Genomic DNA, 25,886 nt, shown 5'->3' on the forward strand with positions numbered 1-25,886 from the left:
GAGGTCAGCTGCTAGGACGTCTCTGTGCTGCTTACATATGAACCATGTGACCTCACATCAGTGCTGTGGATGACTGTAGTCATAGAAGAGTAGAGCTGTAGCAGGTGGTGTGAGGAGGAGGAGGAGGTGGTGTATTCTAGTTAACGCAGTACTGAAACACTCCACCAGAGGGTGCTGCTGCCCGGAGCCAGGCCGGTTTGTTCTGATGTTTCTGTGTTTTCATGTCTAACATAACATTTACTTTATTAGTAAATAGACTTCAGGGAGCAGGATTTATAAAGAGGTTATAGATAACGATATGAGAGCAAGTATCTTTATCGCTCTGTGTTTGTACCAGCATTATAATCTTCTCATAACAAACAGCTAACAGATCATCTGCAGAGGAATGGTTTATTTGAAGAGTTTCAGTCAGGTTTCAGAGCTCATCACAGCACAGAAACAGCTTTAGTGAAGGTTACAAATGATCTTCTTATGGCCTCTGACAGTGGACTCAATCAAACGCTGTTGTGACAGTGATGTACAGTCTTGTTGGTATTTATGTATGATTTCTATGCATTTTACGTCAGATAAAAACTTTGCTTGTAAGATTCAGATAATTATTTAATAAAAGCGAGAAATTTTAAATGACAATAAGAAAGAAAAGTATTTCTTTGTGCCCCCCTCTCCCTGTTAATGCCCTACCTGGCCCCCTGGCAACACTTTGCTAGACCCGCCCCTGCACAGTTACCAGCTGTCAGCTACTTAGAAAAGGATCCTGGTGTTATTCGTCTCTCAGAAACAGTTCATAACTTCAACTCATTCATGTCACCTAAAAGGTAAACCTGTTTCTCCATCACCTGTTCAGCTCTGATGATTCAGTAAGGACATCTCCTGGTTTCATCTTCATGTTTCCCTCTCACCACATATCCAAACCCACATCATGACCAGCAGCTTTACAGCTGTGGCTCCAGCAAACATCAGCTGATAATAGAAATTAATATTAAATAAATTCTAACAACAGCTGATCAAGCTTAAACGTGCTGCTGTTGTTTAGCACGACATCCTGCGGTTTCCTCTTTCTGGCGCAAAGTGGGAGATAAACAAACGAGAGAAAAGCTGATCAGCTGATCATTGATCAGTTTCATGATTGAAGTAGAAACAGGAGAGAGAATTAGAGGATAAGAGGCAGCTGACAGCATAACGACAGAATAAATCCAGCTTTGTGTGTTTCTGAAGTACGGGACAAACTGTGTTCCTTTTCAGCTCAATATGAAATGCGTAATATTTTCTCTAAATACGAGACTATTCCATTTTTTACGGGACGGTTGGCAACTCTACTAACTAACCTTATGAACAAAATAAAGTTCACTATCAGTTACATCATATCACCGACCCAGCTGTATAGAAACTGCATCATGCTAGCTAGTACGCAGTACGAGTTATTGTAACTGACTGTGAAAAGTCAGCAAAACGAAAATAAACTCCACCTAAACTTGGTTTATATCTGACCCAGATAGATTGCACATTATAACTTCTTACCTGAAGTTCAGTTCACCTGACACTCAGACCGGCGGCCGCCTCGGGTCTCTTCTCCTCCTGCCTCCCCTTTCTCTCATCCACCTGCTGGCCTCTGTGGAAGCTCTGCCATAGCCACCACCAAACAACTGAGTTATTTTTACACATCAGCCAGCATCTGGACAATCCACCACCTTTATTATGCTGCAATAGACGTAGGCTGCCGGGGATTCCCATGATGCATTAAATTTTTCATTTCCACTCACCTTTCTCACTCACTATGTGTTAACAGACCTCTCTGCATTGAATCATATCTGTTATTAATCTCTGTCTCTCTTCCACAGCATGTCTTTATCCTGTCTTTCTTCTCTCACCCCAACAATATGTTATATAAAATACCTGTTTTCTGATGCCTGTCAGCATTGCTATATTACACATGTAATGTGAATGATATTAATAGGAATAATGACAGTGATAGAAATGAATAAATAAATATATAAATGATAAACAGGAAGAAGAGGAGGCTGTGTGGTGTTTGTAGAGCTTGCTAAAGCTTTTTATCGTGTCAGCAAAAAATGAGAAACTGATGATGTGTAGCAGATTTCAAACGGTTGACTGCATTGTGATGACAGACACAGACTGGCTGGAAACTGGATTTATTTCTAAAAGACAAAGTGCAGCAGCAAATTCAGTGTGACACAGCAACCGCAGGCCTCTCCTCATCCCAGTGTGGAGTCCATGCAGCTCTGCTCACAAAATATAAAAGAAAATACAATCTATCAAAACAACGGTGGGGTTTCTCTTAACAGCCACTTTAAAATCAAATGTAATATTGGGGTAAAACAGAGACAAATATGAAGCAAGGTGTAGTCAAAAATAAGCCACTAACAGAGGTGGGTCGAGTATCCAAAAATTGTACTCAAGTAAGAATATCATTACTTTAAAATATTATTACTCATGTAACAGTGAAAAGTAGTCGTCAAAAAAGTTACTCGAGTAAGAGTAAAAAAGTACTTGGTGAAAAGGCTAGTCAAGTACTGAGTAAGTAGTGAGTAACTGTTTGAAATGTCCGATTTATTTTCTAAATAAATGCTATCAGACAAACAAAAATAAATAAATATACAAATTTTAGTATTTTCAAAAGGAATATATGTAAAAACATCAACAAAATAAGGCACAACAATTCTAATTTCCAGATTTCAGTTTTTCTCAACATAAAGCTTTTTTCACCAAAACCTACAGTAAATAATATAAATAAACAATGCAAACAATTTCCAGTGACAAGATATGCTGTAAACTTTAAATTAATTTTTGCTCCAAATGGCACAGCAGCCTCAGAGAAAACAGAACGAGGCATCTTCAACATATGTTCATACAAGGCAGCTCAGTTTACCATAAATTGTATGGGTGTGCATCTATTTCTGCATATTTAGCAAAAATGTGCCATTTCTTCACTCGGTGAAGTGATGGTTAAGCTTCAGCAGCAGTTTGCTCTCAAGGTTCTTGCTGTGAAGCTCTAACTGTTTAACAGTGAACAGGAGTCCTGCATGACTAAGAAGTCCTTCACAAGCTCCAGATGCAGGAAGAGCTGTATTGGTTTTGATCGACAGCTTCTTGATGTGAGGAAAGCCATGCAATAGATTCACACCTCCAGTGAATGGACATGAAAGGTACCTCTCCAGCTCCCCTGCTTCTGGCTTTCCTGACCCCATGGATCCATCATCTTCGTCGGTTAGGCTGCTGTTTGTGCTGGCCTCATCCAGCTCTGAGTCTAGGTGATGTCTGATGAAGTTGAGACCTGTGGAAAGATGTATGGTTTTCAAAAGAATTAGGTCTGGTCATTACAGTGCTGTATACACTGCCAAGCTGCAGATGTTTGTTTGGAGCTAGCCTCCAAAAGCTGGCCATACACTGTGCGATCTTTGGACCATTTTGAGCCAATTTTTCAGTCGTGCAACCATTTTGGGGATCAGCCTGAGTTCTGCCTTAAACGCGTGTCGTGCATCATGTAGTATACACGGGGTAACGAAAAGCAGTTAACACCTCACGACCAGCTCCCAATCATCAATCGTGTGGTTGCATGATAATCAAACCAGTTTGAAATCCTGTCGCCCCTCAACGCAGCCTCTCACACTGCGCACGCACAAACACAGAAATGACAGTGAAAAGGTGGAGCAGCACAGCAGCGCAGCATGTGATCTCAAGAGATGGAGGCACAACTTGTACTTATCCGAGTACGTAAGCGTAGAGCTGCCAGCCAGGCAAAAGAAAAATAGAGCTATATCACGTTATGGACGCACAGTTTGAGCACTCAGGTCGCATCAGAGCATCAGGCCGTATAGTGTGAGACCCTGCATCGTGACCTATGAACCTCTAACCTCTGCGATTCAATTGTACAGTTTGAGCAGGAGCTGAATAACGTGACTGAAAAAAATCGTAGTGTTTGCCCAGCTTAATGCAGACTGTTTAAACTAAACAAGCTGCTGTTTTACATAATAAACCCTGTCAGCCGCAGTATTGCCTTCTGTTTTAACAGTTAAAGCAGTAGAGACGAGCTGTTTACATGTGTGTTGAACTCTAGTGTCATTAACCAGGCTAGCTGTTAGCTTATAGCTCACGCTAGCTAACCAGCGAGCAGTTAAAAGGACAGCCGAAGCTGCACAAAACACCCACAAACTTATCTCACTACAACGTAGCACCGAAAATATGACTCGCAGCACAGCTACTGTAACATAAGACTGAGATCCAGCTAACCACAGCTAAAAAGATATTTAGAGAAAACTTACCGTTTCCTCAGGTTACACGAGCTGAGTTTTTTCACGCTGAAAAGTTGTTTTGTTTTGGCTCTCACTGAAGACACCGACACTGAAGACATAGCTGTTCTTTTGTACTGCTTTTAAGCTAAACATTCTTAATATATGAGGCCAAGGCTGTTCATCCTCTTCAGCTCTAGCGTAGATGACTGGCTCTGCCATGTTCCGTGTGTCTGCTACTTTGAAATGCTTGGGCCGTTCTGCCCACCACAGTTTCAAACTGGTCATGTGACTGCATCTGATTGGTAAAAAGGTTACTGGAAACTCCACTGGCGGCATGTTATCTAATGTGTTAAACTATCTTTTTTAAAGTAACGAGTCGAATTTTGCAAATGTAGCGGAGTAAAAGTACCGTTTCTTCTTCACAAATGTACTCAAGTAAAAGTAAAAAGTATCGTGCAAAAAAAGTACTTTAAAAGTACATTTTTTTCAAAAACTTACTCAAGTAAATGTAACGGAGTAAATGTAACTCGTTACTACCCACCTCTGGCCACTAATAATAACTTGTAATATTTAAATCCCCACTAAGATGGATCAATTACACAATACATATTCAAGCAACTGTAACATTTCCCAACATGGCTGAAAACACTATTCATTGTGCAGCCTCAGATCATGAACTCATTATATACATTTACACATACCTAAAAGACAAAGTGCAGCAGCAAAATCAGTGTCACACAGCAACAGCACAAGTAAGGCAGTTCCAATTACTATTTTCCTCGTTCAAAGTAATTTAAAAACACTTTGGGAGCTTTTAGCCATAAGAACTAATACTTAGTAAAGAAAAATACACCAAATTTAAACGTATAATGTAGTACAGGGAGAGGAGCTACAGAAAGTGTGCATGGACTCCACTAGTGTGGAGTCCATGCAGCTCTGGCTGGGAACCCCCACACATGCAGCATGTTTACAAGTGGTGTCACACTGATTAATGTCCCACTTCAACAGTGACATGTGGAATCTTAGTTTTACAAAAAATACATTTACACAAAAAAATAAACTATATACAATACAGTTTTGAGAATGTTCACACTCAGTATATTATATCTCAGCTACAGATGCTCCCATCATAAATAAAAAGGTGAAGTATTCACATGAAATCTGGTTCCTCTTTGAAGTCTGAGACATTGTCATATGTTTTTATATTAGAATCATTCACACAGCTTTCTATTATCACGCTGTTGTTTGAGTCACTGAATCAGGAACACTGCCTCCTTTTGTTCTCACACTGGGTTTAGTGAAAGAAGATTTCTGTTTGTCCATTAAAGTTCTTTATTGTGATCATTTAAAGGATCCTGTGATGATCCAGAGCCTGACTTGTCTCAAGGAGTCTCTCAGTGACCTGAGCAGCAGCTACAGCTCTGCTGGCCTCTGTTTTCACCCTGCAGGAGGCGTGGAGACCCGCGCTCATCTTCTGCAGCACTTAGAAACAGTTGCAGCGAGGGAAGGTGAGTCATCCTTTAGCAGGACATCATTCAGGCCTTATTAGCATAACTGTGACTGTTATTGTGTGTGTTTGAAGGAGGTTTCCTCTACTGGTCTCAGACAGCAGCAGAAACATCAGCCTCCCTGTCATTGGAGATCAGTTCTTATGTGCTGTTGGCCAAACTCAGCACCTCCCCGACTGCTGAGGATCTGGGATATGCCTCTGGTATTATCAGGTGGCTGACTGGGCAGCAGAACTATTATGGAGGCTTCTCCTCCACTCAGCTACTACACCGCCCGAACAGCATGAAGCTAATCTTTGAGTTAATATACAGTCTTGGACCAAATCAGAAGAAATAATCCTGAAGCTTTCATGTTGTTGCTGTGCTTTTCTCTCAGATATGCAGACTTGTTTTAGCAGGCAGGCATGTTTTTATTCCTTATTTACGAGATGAAATTGACTTTGGTCTAAAAATGTGTTGTTTTAACAGAACAGCCTTCTGTGCACCAACTACACGTAACAGCCTGTAAATAACAGCTCAGCTGCAGTCTGTAAGTTTATACCTGTGATTTCTCTACTTTGTTTCTCTGAGATCATTCTCTGTTAAACATATTTAACCTGTTTAATCTTTATTTAACCAGGAAGTGAAGGTTAGAAACTCTTTTGTGAGAGTGTGTTGAAGTGACACAGGCAGTTTGAACTTCATGTCAAAATGAATGCATCCTGTAGGACACAGTGGAGGCCTCTTCAGGCTCTCTGCTCAACTCTGGTGTTCAGTCCTGAAGGTTGGAGCACAGGGACAGTTCAGGCTCCCAGCAGTCAGCTGACATTTGATGGAAATCAGGGCAACAAACTGCTCTACCAGGAGGAGGCGCTGCAGGACGTGTCAGGAAAACACAGGCTGGAGGTGAAGCTGCATGTGCTTCAGTGCAGGTCATCATGTGACAAGGTCCTGGTTGGTGTCAAACAAAGGCTTTCTTTGTCTCTTTGTACTTATAAAATGCTAAAGAAGCATTTTCACATGTAATAAATGTGTTTTCATAGACAACATTAGAGCTGACAATAATAACTGCACACAGTACAATTCTATTTGACACTAAATTAGAGCAAAAATCAATAAAGTCACTTTGTGTCTACATGAGAATCAGAGAAACTTTCTTCATCCGAGAGGGAAACTGAGTTGTCGGAGCAGCAAATACACAACAAACATCAAGCACTGATAGACAATGAGTGTAGAAACACAGATATTGATTGATAAATATTAAGATAAATAGATAAATATAGAGATATAAATATAAAAAGTGTCACGATGTAGAAAAGTGACATCAGGCTGCACTGAGCTGTGATTGGTTCTGTTTGTTTCCCAGATTTGTGCCACCTACAACATCCCAACACCTGCTGATGTCCCCACTCTCAGTGTGAAAGTCCAAACAGAGGTGGACCCCACAGGTTATTCTGCCAGAGCCAGACTGACTGTGGAAATACATCCCCTGTAAGTGTGTGACAGGTTAGAGGAGAGCTCTGTACCAGCGTGGAGTCACTGTTGGTGGATGAAAAGCATGTGTGCACACACTGTTCAAACACAGGTACAGTGGGAAGGAGAAAACTACAAACATGGTGGTCCTGGATTTTCTCCAGAGTGTGCGTAATTAGACAGACTCTACCAACACGTGTGTGTCATGTGATCACTGTGATGATCTCATCTCCTCACAGCTCAAACGTGGCCTCCTGGTGAGTCGTGTTGGACCAAAGGAAGATCATGTTCTGGTGTCCTTAGAGGAGGTCAGAGAAGTCCACAGTGGGGACACCAGATGATGATCTATGGTACAAACTGTGTCTGCGATTGTTTCTGTCTCGTCCAGTTATCAAAGGACACACCATCAACCACAGAGATCATCCAGGAGCTCCCAGTGGACAACCTGAAGCCAGCCGTGGTCAAGATCTATGACGACTACCAACCAGGTCCAAGTCTAACTAAGCTTTACTCCAACAGCACACTGACACACTTCAGAGGATTCATCAGACTGAACAGTTCATACAAGCTGATGTTTCAATCAGTGGGACACAGAGAAATGACACTTTCATGTTTTTCTACCACATGTTTTTGTCAGGTGACCAGGCTGAGACCCAATACGTTTGTCTGTGAGCTGCAGGTAAGAAGCTGTAGTAACACACAAGTACACCTTTCACACACATTCACGTTCACAGCATCAATGAGAAGGACCAACTTTGAACTTTAACTTTGATTCCTCACAGTTTGAAGACGGTGTGGCTGAATAATTCATGTTTAATAACAGGTAGGATGAAAATCTGGTTTTCGTCACTTTGAGTGTAAAAAGGAAACAAACTGCATCCATTTGTGCATCTTGCACCAGGATCCTCCTCGTCTCTCCCACAGCCAGGAAGTTCAGTTCTGCTCTCATGAAGCAGCAGGAAGATGTGAGGCTCAGAGTGAGGACTGAATATAGACTGATGGCACACACTCAGCCTTTTGCCACTGCATGCAAAGCTTTGAGTCATGTGACACTCGTGCACTCATGTTGATCACACCTCTCATTGCAGATAAGTGAACTCTCCCAGGGGCAACGATCAAATACAGTGGTGTGAAAATGTCTTTTCACTCAGTCATTTCTTACTGTTTTGATCACACAAATGTTCATGTTAGACAAAGATAACACAAGTAAATACAGCCTGCAGTTTGAAATGATGATGTCATTGATTAAGGCACAAAGGTTATCCCAACTTACCTGAGCTGTGTGCAAAAATAACTGCCCCTCTGCTTAAATCATGAATTAACTGTGATTAACCACATTTGTTTATAAAGCTGAGTTCAGTTTGACAAACACACTCAGCCTGATTACTAGAAGACCTGTTGGATCAACAGACTCATCAACTTCTACAGAACCCGTGTGAGAAAGTGAACAGGCTGAAAGATGTCAAAAAGCAACACATAATGCCACCATCTACACAATCAGCTGACAGAGTCACAGCTGTCAGTCTGGACCGGGTTAAAAGCCATTTCTAAGGCTTTGGGACTCTGTTGAACCAGGGTCTTTTGACCCAGCGTTTTAAGTTTTAGTTTATGGCTGTGCCAAACTGAGCCCCACTTGCGTTTGTTTATTTATTTCAAAACAAAAACAAAAACTTTTCGCTTTCCTGATTTCCATCCCCTACGCTGACAGCACACTATCAAATCTTTATACTAGACAGGAGAACGTTGGTATATAGATTGAACTGAGTGAATCAATCTCAGCATTATGAGCTGAAATGCAGCAAATCTCTGCTACACTTGATGTAACTTAACTCTGGCCATGAGCACCAGTCCAACACAGCGCTTTACTAAACACTTTAAGGCTCATGTAGCCCCATTATTTTATATTGCACAGCTGCCTCGTGGTTTGTGTCACATATTTGTGTTTTGTTGCCCACAGATGTGCATCGTAGTATAGTTTTGGATTTGGACTGCTACACGCAGATACTAACAGACAGAAACAAAAAGAAGCTGTCTTCTCTGAAGATGGTCTACCTGGACTTGTGATGACACCAGAAGGTCCAAACCTTTGAGACTGACTCTCCCAGAGAAAAACAGGCCTATAAATTCTGCTGTTAGGACACGCCCCCTTCTCTAACTCTACAGGCTTGACCAGAGGACCAGAGATGGTTGCCATGGTGATGTGAGAAGCGATGTCTCCGTGTAGGGAGATGTGGGAAAGTTGCAGGAGATGAAACGTGAGCTGTACATGGGTCTAAAGGCTTTCCTCGAGCTGCTGAGCGATCACGTTAACATTCAGTTTTTACCACATGCAGTAAAAGTGTTTCCTGCCTGGGTGAGGCAGCCTTTGTCTCTGAGCCAGAGAGATGGAGGTCCATGGAGCTGTGGAAAACTCATCTGAAATTCTGTTTGATCATAAAGTGTGAAAACATCTCATTGGAGCATATTTGTCTTCTCTCTCATATAAAAAAGCCAACACAAGCTAACCTGGTAACCCAACAAAAACTCCACAGTATTTGAAGAACACAAAGTTAGTGTGTTAGTTTGTTTTGCAGGACATCTCACAGTGTGATACATCATTTATAAAACACACCATATACAAATCCAATATGTCAATAAAACAATAAGGTTACACATCACTTTTCTCAATACTAAACTTTGTAACCTCTGGTTTTCAGAGGCTTCTCTAACATTTAATGGTGCTGAAATATGTCAGACTTTTCTCCTCAACTTTAACAGCTGACAGCATTTTGAGCACAGCAGAGAAAAAGGTGTGCATGAAGGATTTTGATGTTTAAGTGTTGTCACTGCTGAGGATTGGTGGACACTGATCTTTATTCACTTAGCTGCTGTTTACAGGTTCAAAGTCTTCATCAGAACAAGCTCTTCTAATTGGACTTTGCTCTTAACTGTCTTTGAAAAGCAACAAATCCAGTAAATGTACTTTGATCAAAGCACTTTGAATCACCTTGTTGTTGAATTGTGCTATACAAATAAACTTGCCTTGCCTTGCCTTGCCTTGATCTTTCAGTTTGGTCTAAAAACATCCTGTCAGCCCTGTGCTGAGAGGGCTGTGCTCATCCATCTGTCCTGTTCTAATAAAGCCACATTTCAGGAACACCTTCTTTAGATGTGTTCAGCTTTATTCATACAGCACCACTTAACAAACACATTTAGTCTCAAAGCTCGTTATATTGTAAGGTAAAGAGCCCAAAGAGTTCTCACTGGGATTCATTGATGAAGTGAATGTCATTCAGTAATCAAAGGTGGCTTTTTGGCTCTAACTGACTACATGTGTGTACTGTATCATGAGTGGACATACATGCATGTGAAGCACACTTAACTGTTTGGCTGAGCCAAAACAAGCACAGCACTGATTCTAACTTTAGCTACTCTGGACCTGATGTTAAATGTGACAATATTGTTCAATATGACATTTGTTATTTGTCAGGTGTCCTGTTTGAAGAAAACACTTTCATGCATGAATATATATGAACACATTTACATGAGCACAAACTGATTTCAAGTCCAAATCAAAAGGTTTGTGAGTGATTTTGTTCATGTATCAGCTGTTTAGTCATTTTATGAGCAGATGGATGCTGTTGTTAGATTTGACTTTAGTTTGTGATTTGAAGAAAATCAAAGAATATTTCACATGAATTGTTCCACTGTTGTCGTGTACGAAGCCCAGATCATTTTACGATGTTTGAATTTTCTCATTTTAGCTTGTAATTGTATAGAAATACTAGACAGCCAAAATGTCTGAAGAAATGTTAAGTGTGCCTGTGCTACTGCCGTGTCAGCTGTCAGAAGACATCAGGATGTCTGTGGTTGGACAAAAAACTGTTTTAAACAGAGTCATCAGTTTACTTCTGTCAGGGCTGGTTACTATAGTAACTCCTGTGAGGGGAGGGGCACACACTCCTCTGCAGTCGGGGTCAGAAACAGAGAGCGGCAAACAGGAATTAAGCTCAAAAACAAATGCTTCCCAAGAGAAAACTGTAGGTTTGATCGCAAAAATTCTTTAACCGTGAGTGGCAGGAACTTCCAGACTACAACATATTAAATTTTCATGCCTGTAGAGTTTATTATACTGACGTGGGGACAGTGTAAAGACACCCTTCGAATATTACATTTGAGCCGATTGCATAAGAGGAGGAGAGACGGAGCAGCATCACTTGGATCCTCCGAGCTGGAGTCCTGCTGTGAGACAGTGACAGCTGTCCAACACACAGCCAACATCTACAGTCACACATGTCAGAGTAACTGGACTCCAACAGGATGAAAGGATGAAAAAAGGATGAAAATGTGTGAAGGAAATGGAGAGGGCATGCAAGGAACTACTGTGTGATGCATTTGCAGACAGTATGGGAAAAGGAAATCTGAAGCAGGATCCAGCTCCAACTTCAAGTTAACTTAAGGTGATGGTTGTTCTGACTTAAGAATTGATTGATCCTGCTGATTCAGTTTCCACTGATTTCACGAGTAGTTTTGCTCACAGTTTTGGACACTACACAGAATAGTTTGTGAGAAATCAATCTAAAGTACAAAAAACATGAAAATAGGCAAAAACAAATGAAAAGGAAATCATAAATTAAGAAAAGATCAACCACTTTGATGACTGTTTAGCTCTTATGGCATGAAATGTGCATTCATAATGAGCTTTTCTGACAAGTCAACATATGAAATATAAACAGCGTGTTAAACAGCTCAGCTCATGATTACATGAAAATGAGAGATTTGGATGGAGTTTGATTGGCACATGCTGACTGCATTGTTCTTCTAACCAGGACGGTAGAGAGCAGAGGAGATTAGGAGTGCACCAGGTGGGTGAGACACTAAAAGAGCTGAAAAGTGAAGAAGAGGTGAATGTCCAAAATCCTGGAGGAGAACTCACAGTTTAAAAGGACCATCATGGCACCAGTTTTGAGAGCAGTGCTGCTAAAGGTTCAAAACTCATCCAAGTAGTGTGAGCATGCTGTCCCTCAAATGATGCCTTCATCAAAATGTTCTTTTTTCATGTTTCAAACTACACAACAAGAACTCAAATTTCACTGATGCTTTATTTCAGTGTCATCCTGTGACTTCAGCCTTTATGTAGCACATCATGTTTGACATTTTACATTCATTTGACTTTCAAATATAAGAAATCACTTTTTTAAAAGTGCTGTTAGTGGATTTCAGGGCTGGGCTCAGCCCCCCATGATTCAAGGTTTTAGCAATGGCCCTGGACCAGATTATCAATGCTCACAGTGGGAAGAGTTTTTCCATGTGTGTGAGCATTTTTATCCCATAATGTCAGAAATGATGGAATTCCCTGTTATTCTTATAATTATTGAAGACATGAAACAGTCACAAACTGCACCTTGCAGCTTTGTCTTTAACACAAAGTGACTTGAGGGCAGATCCACTCTGGAGTCTGCTGCTACCTGGATATCAGCTCCATCATAAACTGATCCATTTCTCCAGGTTTTATGGCTCCTACATTTTGTCCTGTCAGGTTCCAGCTGAATAATTAGATTTCAAATGAGGATTCAGCTCCCTGTGGTCAGAGGTCAGGTTAGGTAAATGATAGCATAAAAAGAGAGCACACTGATGAAATGACTCTTCTTCCCTCTTGGTTTTTACCCCATCAGTCGCAAAGGGCTGATGTGGTATTGTCGTCACCTTCCTGGGTGAGCAGGCGACGTGGACACCCGAGTTTGTGAATGCGATATCTGGAGAAGGAAGCGACGTGGGATTTGAAATTCATACCATGGGTTCATATACTAGGAGGCTGTGGGGGAAAGCAGGCCGCCAGCAGTGTATTATATCGGGCTCGGCACTGACACGTCTTCATATTCCTGCTCCTCTGGATTCAAACTCTACTCTTTATTTACCCGTTGCTATGGTGAATTGTAGTAACTCACAGTTTGTTTGAAACTGGAGCCAGAAACTCAGGCTTAACTCTGAAGTTAGCTGCATAAGATTGAGCCTCAATATAACCTGCCACTGGCCGACATGATGACCACGAGCTCTGCACTGTGCTGATAAAAGCTCCTCTGCAAATGATCACTGAATACATCCAAGCAGACCAGCTATGGAGTGTTTAGGGTTGCCAACCGTCCCTTAAAAAATGGAATCATCCCGTATTTAGAAACAAAAGTACACGTCCCGTATTGAGCTGAAAAAGGACGCACTTTGTCCCATAATACAGTGAGAATCAAAAGTAGTCTATAAGTTTTAATGTAATTAACGCTTTGTTTGAAAACATAATTCCCAGCCCCGCTCCTGCTTTGTGACCAATGAGCTGACAGCACACTTATGACAATTCGAGTATGACAATTCAGATTACCGCTCATCTCATTGGTTGAGGAAAGGTCGCTTGCGGAGAAAATACCGGAAGACAACAGATGACCACAACAAAAAGCATGGCCAATAGGGAAACAAACACCGACACTGCGGTGCAAGTCTCAGACGACAGTACACCTGAAGCTGGGCAAACACTGTGCGATTTTCAAACTGCACGATTGGCTCGCATGGGTTATAAGTTCGTAGGTCACGATGCAGGGTCTCTCACTATACCGCCCGATGCTCTGATGCGACCTGAGTGCTCACACTGTGCGTCCATAAGATGAAGGTTATAACAGAAAATCTGTTGCTCGCTCTCCCTCTCTGTCTTTCACTCACACAGACACACACCACCATCAACTGCTTGTGTGTTTAACTGTTAGGGTGAACTGACTGTAAGAGAGGAGGAAATAATCTGAGCCAATTTCAAAGTCTGGATTATAAAACAGTTCTGTCACCTGAACATTTTCAACTGTGTGTCGTTAAATGACAACATGATTCTGTGACTGGCCGACACTTTGAACACAGTTAGCACACACAGAGGCAGACTCTGCATAAACCCTCAGAACAAAAGCTGTCCACATGTTTCTGTCAGTCCAAATACTTCTCACAATTATTGCTGTAATTACTGCCTTCACGCTGTTACAGTCAAAGCTGAAAATTATTCACATGGAAACTTCATATTCACCAACACTCAGTGTGATGTAATCAGGAAATATCTCTGTCTCCAGCTCACATGAAAGAATCTGGCTACCTGACCAGCTAGCATTACCCAGCATGCCGTGCAGCAGTGGATGGGGATGGCCACGTGTGGATGGGGACGGCCACGTGTGGATCGCGGGCCGATATGTTGAGTATCACTGTTTGAAATGTGAACATTGTTCTGCTACAGTCAAATTTCACATCATATTGATCTCAACACAACTAAAACATGGTGACTGACCTCAGAGTTACAAGTCCACACCCTGGACTCTCCAGAAAACCACACAGCTGCATCACTCATGAATCCTGCAGGTTGTTGTATCTCAGGTCCAGCTCTCTCAGAAGGGATGGGTTGGACTTCAGTGCTGCTGCCAGATAATCACAGCTGATCTCTGATGAACCACAACGCTCCAATCTGTATAAAGAATGAAAGATGTTTATAAGACATTAGTTTATAAGGCCCTTGTAGAGCAAAAGTATTTTGGTCTAGACAACCCAAAATCTGATGTGACGCCAGGTCCTTGGAGGTTAAAGCAGACAAACTACAAGCTCATTTTCATTCCAACAAGTCATCTTCTGACCTGGACTAACAACACTGGTCTCTATGTGCAGCTGGCTGTGAGACCAGTGCTCAGGAACGTCTACAAAATGCAACACTAAAGGAACATCACACACAAATTTGCTTCCAGCACTTTCACACAAACATCTACAGTCATTATTTTCATCAAACTATGTGGAGTCCTTTATTGGAAATTCAAATGTGATTCATATTATTGTACAACATCTCCCAGGGTTCCTCTGGGATTATTTGAATTTGTAGAAATGCAGCATTTTTGTAATAATTAGAGTCTGACGTCAGAATATGATCCACTCACTTCTACATCAACACTCCACTCTGTGGAGTCCTCTATTGGAAATTTAAAAGTGATTCCAATGGTCAGAGAAAAGAGGGTCATGAGGAAATATGATGAAATGTTGTGTATTAGCAGGAAGTTCTTGAATCATTTTCCTCATAAACCAAACAAAATGATTGACAAACATGTTTTTATAAACTCAGTGTTGGACTTTGATCAGCAGGATAACCCTGATGTTTAAAAGCATTTTAGTCATGCTGTATGAGAGTTGAGTTATTACTCAGAATTTGTGGATGATGGTTTTAAATTGGGCAGGAATTAAACTACACTAAAATCAAATGTCTGACAGACATTTAATCCCATTTCAGTTTGGCTTCATCCTGGGCCAGATTATCCAACACACACTCTGACCACAGGCCCAGGGGCCACGCACAGCAGGGCCCCATCCAAGAGAGAGGAAACTAAACCGACACAATAATGTGCACCATTGGATTTTCGTTCATTTTAGGTCTTCAATCCAAACACATTAAAAACATGAGCATATATATATGTTTTCTGATAAAATGATGTGACAGGTAGAATAGAGTAAAGTGGTGGTGTTACAACCGGCCTTTCTCCCCTCTGTTGCCGAGGCTGTTAGTCTCTCCCAAACTCAGCTACAGGATTTCCAAATGAATGAAAGCGGCAGAAGTGGCTTTACAAATGAAAGAGGAAGAGGAGAAGAAGAGGAAAGGAAGGCCACCCTGACCATCACTTGAGCTGAAAACATCACACTTCCATTAAAGTTGGTGAGAAAATGTTGAGCAGGATTAGCTGCTGGCTAATCTGGAGGCTGTAGCAGCAGCTCAAAATCACAGTGGATTTCCACTCATGAAAAAGCTCTGGCTACTTAATTTCTCATTTCATATCAGAGGCTTTAAAGTTTCAGTGAAGCTGTACTATGATGCTTCCATATTCTAGTGAGGCCTCCATAATGATTTCAGCTGTTCTGTACACACACTGTGTGCCCTGTATGTCTAATTATTGAAGGAGGAAAAGAAGCCGAGCATCCAAATCCAGCTGGCGACGGCCCATCACACATTTGCACCCAGGGCTCTGTAAGTTGAACATCCAGCCGTAGCCACATGGAGCCATCATGGATTAAGCGTGAACAATAAAATAGGCAGTGATGTTTCCACATCTGATCCACAACATAATGACATTTAAATGATGTGATTACATGGAACTGGCAGATCCTGGTTCAGGCTCCAGTCTGTAGTCATGTCAGCCATCATGTCCCACCTTCACTGGAGGCCATCTTTGGCTTTATTGTCAAACTTTATTCTGATTGGCTGGCCTGGAATCCCTATTATAATGCAACAGGCATCAGACACGGGCAGAAAGAGAGTGAGATTTTTTTTCAAAGTGAAAACAGTTCTTATGTTTTTAATAATGCTGAGCCAAAGTGAGAGAAAAAGGAGCTTTATGGAAGGAATGAATGTGATCAATGAGTCATTACATCTACACCTGGATCACAACACTCCAGCAGGCGCAGCCATTGGCCATCAGCTGTGCAACACTCACACAAATATATCAACTGTGTTTAATATTTAGCCACGGAGATCATTTATGTGCTTCAGCTCTTCTTAAATTTTGCCGCCAACATGTTTCAAAAGGAGCAGCTTTTACTTTTATTCTAGATTTTGGTCATATCACACAGCCCTACCTCACACACTCTACAGCCTCTTCAGTACTGACTTCATCTTCACTGACTTGTGGAGCAAAACATGAACCTCTGGAGGTTGAAAAACTGTCCTGTCAAACATCTCCCTGTCACCACTCCACTTCTGTAAGCCTTTAAATGAACCCTGCTCAAGTCTGTCACTTCTATTTGGAGCACAACATTTCTGAAAGCACTCAAACTTCTTCACACTTGTCTTCAGACACATCTTGAACATTTAGGAACTAAAGGAAGTTTCAAACATCAAAGATCTAAAATACAGAAAAACAACAACAGCTGTAGTCAGTGAACTCACCTCAAGGTCTGCTCTTCACAAAAACATCTACTGCCAATATTTTCACCAAAGTCCTTTATTGGAAATTCAAATGTGATTCATATTATTGTTCACCATGTTCCAAGGTTCCTCTGGGATTATTTGAACTTGTAGAAGGAAATATGATGAAATGTTGTGTATTAGCAGGAAGTTATTCCATCATTTTCCTCATAAACCAAAGAAAATGATTGACAAACATGTTTTTACAAACTCAGTGTTGGACTTTTATCAGCAGGATAACCCTGATGTGTAAAGACATTTAAGTCTTGCTGTATGAGAATCCAGTTATTACTCAGTATTTGTGGATGATGTTTTTAAATTGGGCAGAAATGAAACTACACTAAGATCAAATATCTGACTGCTCTTCACATCTGTGCTTCAGCTCCTCTTACTGTGTCTGACATGACACAATGATTCAGTCTCTCTCAGACATGCAGAATCTTTGTTTGGCTTTAATCTGCAGATGAAGGAGGGAAGACGGTGTCACATTTAGGCTTCCATCATGTCCACAGTCTGTAAGTAAGATCTGATCCAGAGTCAGAGTGAAGACACACATCTGGACTGGTTTTTGGTTTTGAATATGACTCAGAACATTTTGAATGAGTTCAGCTCAGTGAAGAGTTCCAGCTGGGAAAGATGATCTCTGTTTGCTACCTGCTGCTGTCAGGTATGACTGTTCATGTCCACACACAGGTAAAATCTGCTGATTGTAACCAAACAAAGCAGAAATCTCATCACTGGACAATAATGATGAATCAACTCAGAGCTGCTGATATCAGATCTGATTTCAGGGGAACTAAAAGAAATGATTCGCTCATTTTAGCTTTCTGAGCCATTAGTCTGCTGGTGTATCGCTAATTGGCAGAAAAAGATTTGTATTCCTGTTCTGTGCTTCAGTGTTTATGACTCCAGATCCAGGTGACAGCAAGTCAAAATTATGTTACCTGTCTATGTCCAGCAGCAGCCTGTATTCAATTTGAATATTGTTAGAAACTGACATTGATCAGTTTTTCTTTGATTGGTTTGTAAATGTCACTGTTTCCATTGAACCTGAGTGATGGTACAAAGACAGATAAGGAGAGAAAGGAGAGAGCAGGATGGAGACAGCAAAGAGAGAGCAAACAGAAACAGGTAAGAGTGGACAGGTAACCAAGGTCAGCAACCAATCAGAAAGCTTCTGTTTGACCCACATTCACTGATGATGACTCCACATAACCAAGCAGTGTGTTACTCTGATATCAAATATGTACCCAGCTCTTATAATAATGATCATCAGATGATATTATTGTGTTATTTTGTAGGTGAATACGATGTTTGTGTGATTATCAGTGAAAGAAGCAGTGAGCAGGATGGAGAGAGTGTAGAAGAGCAGGACATGATGAGTGAGGATGAAGGTGCTGAGGAAGACTCTTGTTCAGTGTGATTAAAGTGTGATGTACTGATGAGTGACAGTGCTGTGGTTCAGAGTGAGGGCTCAGAGGTGAACCAGCTGTGCTCTCTTACTGCCAACAGTGGAACAAACTGAGTGAGAAGACACTGCTGACATCTGGACTGAACATGTGTCAAATATGTGAGCTAACGCTGATGTCACAGCAGCACATGGACTCACTCTCATTCCTGCTGCTGCTCCTAATGAGGAATGTCTGACTTCCTTTCCTCATTAATCACAGAGCTGATAACCTCCAAAAAAGACCTGAAGGAAATCCAGCAACAGAAAGACAATCAGAAAGCAGAAACTTTTCTGATTGGTTGACCTCTATCCCCCAGGGCCTTCAACCTGCTCAGCTCTCTCACATCTCAACTACAAGTACGAGTTTGCTGCAGCATAAACTGCATAAGTGTTCAAATTTGTATCTCAGAGGGCGCACTGAGCAGGATCCAGTTGTTGTAAGCAGTAAAAAAAAACAAGTAAAAACATATTTGTGTAAATATCAATCTACATGATCACATCAGGACTCAATCTGAATAATCAAGTGTGACTCACCAAGCCTTTCTGCAGTTCGTCACAACTTGAATCAGTCTCAGTCGTCCCTGCTCTGATGTTTTGTACATCTGCAGGTCCAACTCATCCCGAACCTCCTCTGACATCTGCAGCATGAAGGCCAGAGCTGAACACTGGATCTCAGAGAGTTTCTTCTCTGATCTGTTCTCTGACAGCAGGAACTCTTGGATTTCCTGATGTCTTGAGAGGTCATTTATCTCCATCAGACAGTGGAAGATGTTGATGCTTCTGTCAGGAGAGATTTCATCAATGTTCATCTCCTTCAGGTTGTGGATGATTTTGATATTTTTTTGTCTTTTCATTGTCGGACCCAGCAGACCTCCTAAGAGTCACTGGCTGGACTCCAGACAGAGGCCATGAAGGAAGCAAACAAATAGGTCCAAGTGGCCATTTTTACTCTGGAGGGATTTCTCCATGACTTTAGTCAAAAAGACATCCAGTGATGGGAAGCTATACGACTTGAATATGTTCTTTAAAAAATATATTTTTGAGTGCCTGTTTTTGTATTCTTCTAGGAAGTTCTCTAAAAAACCTTCCAGCACCTCACATGGAACATGTAGAATGCAGCCAGAAACTCCTGAATGCTCAGATGAACAAAGCAGTAGACTGGTTTCTGGAAGATCACACACTCTCTTTTGAAGATCTCTGTACAAACTCCTGAGTACACCGAGGCCTCTGTCACATCCAGACCACGCTGCTCCAGGTCTTCTTGGTAGGATATGATGTTTCCTTTCTCCAGATGTTCAAACGCCAGCCTCCCCAGTTTCAGAAGGACTTCCCTGTCAGCCTCCGTCAGCTCCTGTAGACTCGTCTCATGTCCCTCATGGTCAGTGTTGGGAAGGTTACTTTTAAAATGTATTCCATTACAGAATACAGAATACATGCCCTAAAATGTATTCTGTAACGTATTCCGTTACGTTACTCAATGAGAGTAACGTATTCTGAATACTTTGGATTACTTAACATATTATCATGCATTTTACAACTACGTGAAGGTACTATTTCTGTGTGATTTATTACTATTACTGAAGGTCCGCGGCTCCGAACCGTAGTAAAGGGACCTCTGGATAATACGGTTCCGTGTCGGGCTCATAGCCGAAAAATAGCTTTACTTTGTTGTCTGGGTCAACTTTGCTAGCGAGAGACAGAGAGAGGCGTTGAAAGGCTGCTTCAACGGAACTTATTGTTTCGGAGGAAAACACGAACAAAGCGTACAGTCGAGTTTTAATAGCTTACTTACAACTGGGCTCGTCAGGCACTCTTCTTGGCTGCAGTGGTTATTATTATATTTACATGCTTCCAGCTCCCGTTTTTGCTCGATGACTGCTCATACTTTTCGACTCTCCTTTTTCTCCCACCTCGCGCTCACAGACACATAACGTGTATGGCGGTCCATTCTCCCTGCAGCACGGACTACACTGCCTATGATGCTACATTCTTTAGAGCTATGCCGGTAGCATTCTGCCTATTAGCTTAGCACAACAACAACAGGCGCTCTCTCACCCAGGAAACACGCAGAGCTAGAGCGTTGCCCTGTAACCATGGCAACCGCAACGCTGCCACCTGGAACAACAGAACGTAGCTGTCAAACAAAACCCAAACAGTCCTGACCCGCCACAATATAAAACAGGGAAGTACCGCCGTGTAATCCATTTATTTCAACAAAGTAACTGTATTCTAAATACCACCTTTTTAAACGGTAACTGTAACGGAATACAGTTACTCATATTTTGTATTTTAAATACGTAACGGCAGTACATGTATTCCGTTACTCTCCAACACTGCTCATGGTACTTGTTCTTCTTCCTCTTTGTCTGAACCAGCAGGAAGTGTGAGTACATGTCAGTCAGGGTCTTGGGCAGCTCTCCTCTCTGCTCTGTAGTCAACATGTGCTCCAGAACTGTAGCAGTGATCCAGCAGAAGACTGGGATTCTACACATGATGTGGAGGCTCCTGGATGTCTTCATGTGGGAGATGATTCTGCTGGACAGCTCTTCATCACTGAATCTCCTCCTGAAGTACTCCTCCTTCTGGGCGTCAGTGAAGCCTTGTACTTCTGTTAGCCTGTCAACACATGTAGGAGGGATCTGATTGGCTGCTGCAGGTTGGGAAGTTATCCAGACGAGAGCCGAGGGAAGCAGATTCCCCTGGATGAGGCTTGTCAGCAGCTGGCTGACCAATGACTTCTGTGTGACATCAGACAGCTGCTTCCTGTTGGTGAAATCCAATGAAAGTCTGCTTTCATCCAGGCCGTCAAAGATGAACAAAAGCTGAGAGACAGCCAGCTTCTCTGCTGTGACCTTCTGTAATGTTGGATAGAAAACATGGAGCAGCTCCAGAAGACTGTACTGCTCATCTCTGATCAGGTTCAGCTCCCTGAATGAAAGCAGAACCACCACACTGACATGTTGGTTCTCCAAGCCCTCTGCCCAGTCCAGAGTGAACTTCTGCACTGAGAAGGTTTTTCCAACACCAGCCACGCCGTTGGTCAGAACCACTCTGATGGGTCTCTGTTGGTCAGGTAAGGCTTTAAAGATGTCCTGGCACCTGATTAGAGTGTCATGGAGGGCGTCCATCTTGGAAGCTGTCTCCAGCTGCCTCACCTCATGTTGGGTATGAACCTCTTCACTCTGTCCCTCTGTGATGTAGAGCTCAGTGTAGATCCTGTTGAGGAGGGTTCTACTTCCTGTTTCATCACTTCCTTCAGTCACACGTTCACATCTCGTCCTCAGATTGATCTTATGTTCATCTAAAACCTCCTGCAGACCAACATCTGCTGAAAGAAAGAAAAACAATGAGACTAAAGAGAAAGAAAACTCTTCAATGTCTGAACAACACAAGAAGAAGTCCAGTTTTCAGAAATGAGTCCATCGGCAGACAGATGTTCAGTCTTACTTTGTACACAGCTTCTCTGACTGGCTGTCTGCAGTCCAGCTCTGGTTCTGGATCTTTCTCCACACTGGGGACAGGAGGAATCTCCTGATGAAGCAGACTGGTCCCAGTATGAGCAGATACACTGTCTGCAGAACCAGAAACATATCCAAGGTGAGCAGGTTCCCCTCCAGCATAAACTTTGTTGCTTCTTTATTAATGAACAACACAACATGTAGTTCTTGCCTCGGTTAAGCAATAGTTATGCAGCCTTTAGCATTAGCATTGTTAGCATATGTGCAACAGAAACATGGTCAGAAACTGTTGAGAGGGCCGGCATAGGGAGAGGAGAAGATCGCTGTTCCCACTCTCAGTTATTACTAGAGCTGGGTGATAGAACGATAACGATATGTATTGCGAAATAACTTTTTCTCGATAGAAAAATTAAACTATTGCGATAGGCCTTTGTTTGGGAAGCAGCCAGCCACCGTGCCGCCCGGATAATGGAGGAAATGAGTGTGCCGACTAGAGAAAAATCAACCGAGAGCATGACCGAAGGTTACCGAAGAGAAAACAGATGATGGTTCCAGTGCCGGAGAGATTGTCGAACGGAAGAGCCACAGAAGCTCCGTAGTGTGTAGGTATTTCGGCTATTTCAAGTCTTACAAAAAACAGAGTAGCGCGCACTGTAAATTGTGCCGAAAGCAAGTCTGGAAATACAGTCTCTGACTGAAACCGCTAATTCGTCATTCGGCTTTTGTCAGAATGAAGTAACTGTTAAAACTGTTTGAAAAGCTAAGCTATACAACAAGGAGAGATTGAGAATTTCCTTTTAGTTCTCAGTTTATTTGATACTGACAAAAGTTAATAAATTTTGTCTGTTCTTCTGTAAAACAAACTAAGATTTATTTTTAGAATTAATATTTTGTTTCTAAGTGAAATTGACAATTTAGTAGTCTGTTTTGTTTGTTCTATTTTGAAACTTAAAAGCTTTAGCAGCTGCCTTTTGTGTAGTTTGTAATATTTTCCTTTGTTTATCTGAAAAAGTCTCATGTTCCTTAAGTACATCTACCCTGTTGAACTTATTATGGGAAATAAATATTTAAATCAAAACAAGCTGCTGATTATTTCACATTTTACTTTTGAGCAACGGCACATTTAAATCTTACAAATATAGTTATTTGGCTTATATCGTGATATATATTATTATCGCCTGAAATGAAAAAAACATATCGTGATATGAAAAAATCTTACATCGCCCAGCTCTAGTTATTACAATCAACTCACCACTGATTCGGTCAGAGACAGGGGGTCATGCAGTGCGCCAACTCTCTCCCACTCCCCACACTGCACACTGGTCCTAGTGTCAAATCAAACAACGATTACAAAGAAGGAGGTAATTCAATTCAATTCAATTTTATTTATATAGCGCCAAATCACAACAAATGTCGCCTCAAGGCGCTTCATAGATACAGAGAAAAGCCCAACAATCATATGACCCCCTATGAGCAAGCACTTTGGCGACAGTGGGAAGGAAAAACTCCCTTTTAACAGGAAGAAACCTCCGGCAGAACCAGGCTCAGGGAGGGGCGGCCATCTGCTGCGACCGGTTGGGGTGAGAGAAGGAAGACAGGATAAAAGACATGCTGTGGAAGAGAGACAGAGATTAATAACAGATATGATTCAATACAGAGAGGTCTATTAACACATAGTGAGTGAGAAAGGTGACTGGAAAGGAAAAACTCAATGCATCATGGGAATCCCCCGGCAGCCTACATCTATTGCAGCATAACTAAGGGAGGATTCAGGGTCACCTGGTCCAGCCCTAACTATATGCTTTAGCAAAAAGGAAAGTTTTAAGCCTAATCTTAAAAGTAGAGATAGTGTCTGTCTCCCGAATCCAAACTGGAAGCTGGTTCCACAGAAGAGGGGCCTGAAAACTGAAGGCTCTCCCTCCCATTCTACTTTTAAATACTCTAGGAACAACAAGTAGGCCTGCAGAGTGGGAGCGAAGTGCTCTAATAGGGTAATATGGTACTACAAGGTCATTAAGATAAGATGGGGCCTGATTATTTAAGACCTTGTATGTGAGGAGCAGGATTTTGAATTCAATTCTGGATTTAACAGGAAGCCAATGAAGGGAAGCCAAAACAGGAGAAATATGCTCTCTCTTTCTAGTCCCTGTCAGTACTCTTGCTGCAGCATTTTGGATTAACTGAAGGCTTTTCAGTGAGTTTTTTGGACATCCTGATAATAATGAATTGCAGTAGTCCAGCCTGGAAGTAATAAATGCATGAACTAGTTTTTCAGCATCACTCTGAGACAGGATATTTCTAATTTTAGAGATGTTGCGCAAATGGAAGAACGCAGTCTTACATATTTGTTCAATATGTGCGTTGAAGGACATATCCTGGTCAAAAATGACTCCAAGGTTCCTCACAGTGTTACTGGAGGCCAAGGTAATGCCATCCAGAGTAAGAATCTGGTTAGATACCATATTTCTAAGCTTTTCAGCGCCAAGTACAATGACCTCAGTTTTATCTGAGTTAAGAAGCAGAAAGTTAGTGGCCATCCAAGTCTTTATGTCTTTAAGACATTCCTGCAATTTAACTAATTGGTGTGTGTTATCTGGCTTTATGGACAGATAGAGCTGGGTGTCATCTGCATAGCAGTGAAAATGTATGCTATGTCTTCTAATGATGCTGCCTAGGGGAAGCATGTATAATGTAAACAGAATTGGTCCTAGCACTGAACCCTGTGGAACTCCATAATTAACCTCAGTGTGTGAAGAGGACTCTCCATTTACATGCACAAATTGGAGTCTATTAGATAGATATGATACAAACCACTGCAGTGCAATACCTGTAATACCTACAGCATGTTCTAATCGCTCTAACAGGATATTATGGTCAACAGTATCGAATGCTGCACTAAGGTCAAGAAGGACGAGCACAGAGATGAGTCCACTGTCAGAGGCCATAAGAAGACCATTTGTAACCTTCACTAAAGCTGTTTCTGTGCTGTGATGAACTCTGAAACCTGACTGAAACTCTTCAAATAAACCATTCCTCTGCAGATGATCTGTTAGCTGTTTGACAACTACTCTTTCAAGGATTTTTGATATGAAAGGAAGGTTGGAGATTGGCCTATAATTAGCTAAGACTGCTGGGTCTAGAGATGGCTTTTTGAGTAAAGGTTTAACTGCAGCCACCTTGAAGGCCTGTGGTACATAGCCGATTATTAGAGATAGGTTGATCATATATAAGATCGAAGAATTAATCAATGGCAGGACTTCTTTGAGCAGTTTTGTAGGAATGGGGTCTAAAAGACACGTTGATGGTTTGGAGGAAGTAATTATTGAAGTTAACTCAGAAAGATCGATTGGAGAAAAAGAGTCTAACTTAACATCAATGGAACTAAGAGTAGCTGTAGATAATATTACATCTGTGGGATGATTATTGGTAATTTTTTCTCTAATGATAAAAATTTTAGTTCATGAAGTCATCACTAGTTAACGTTAAAGGGATGGTTGGCTCAAAAGAGCTCTGACTTTTTGTCAGCCTGGCTACAGTGCTGAAGAGAAACCTGGGGTTGTTCTTATTTTCTTCGATCAGTGATGAGTAGTAAGCTGTTCTGGCTTTGCGGAGGGCTTTCTTATAAAGCAACAAACTATTTCTCCAGGCTAAATGATGATCCTCTAAATTTGTGACACGCCATTTCCTCTCCAGATTACGAGTCATCTGCTTTAGGGTACGTGTTTGAGAATTATACCACGGGGTCAGGTACTTCTGATTAGAGACCTTAGTTTTCACCGGAGCTACAGTATCCAGAGTCGTACGTAGTGAGGAGGTGAAATTATTAACAAG

At 41.7% G+C, this 25,886-nt stretch overlaps 1 pseudogene; it reads left to right on the plus strand.

Moving 5' to 3' along the window:
- Window positions 1-5,610: 5,610 nt before the first annotated feature.
- Window positions 5,611-7,882, plus strand: LOC148100113 (alpha-2-macroglobulin-like protein 1; annotated as a pseudogene).
- Window positions 7,883-25,886: the final 18,004 nt, after the last annotated feature.

This window comes from Neolamprologus brichardi, chromosome 12, assembly GCF_056152115.1.
Source record: "Neolamprologus brichardi isolate AB-2024 chromosome 12, ASM5615211v1, whole genome shotgun sequence".
NCBI classification, from domain to species: Eukaryota; Metazoa; Chordata; class Actinopteri; order Cichliformes; family Cichlidae; genus Neolamprologus; species Neolamprologus brichardi.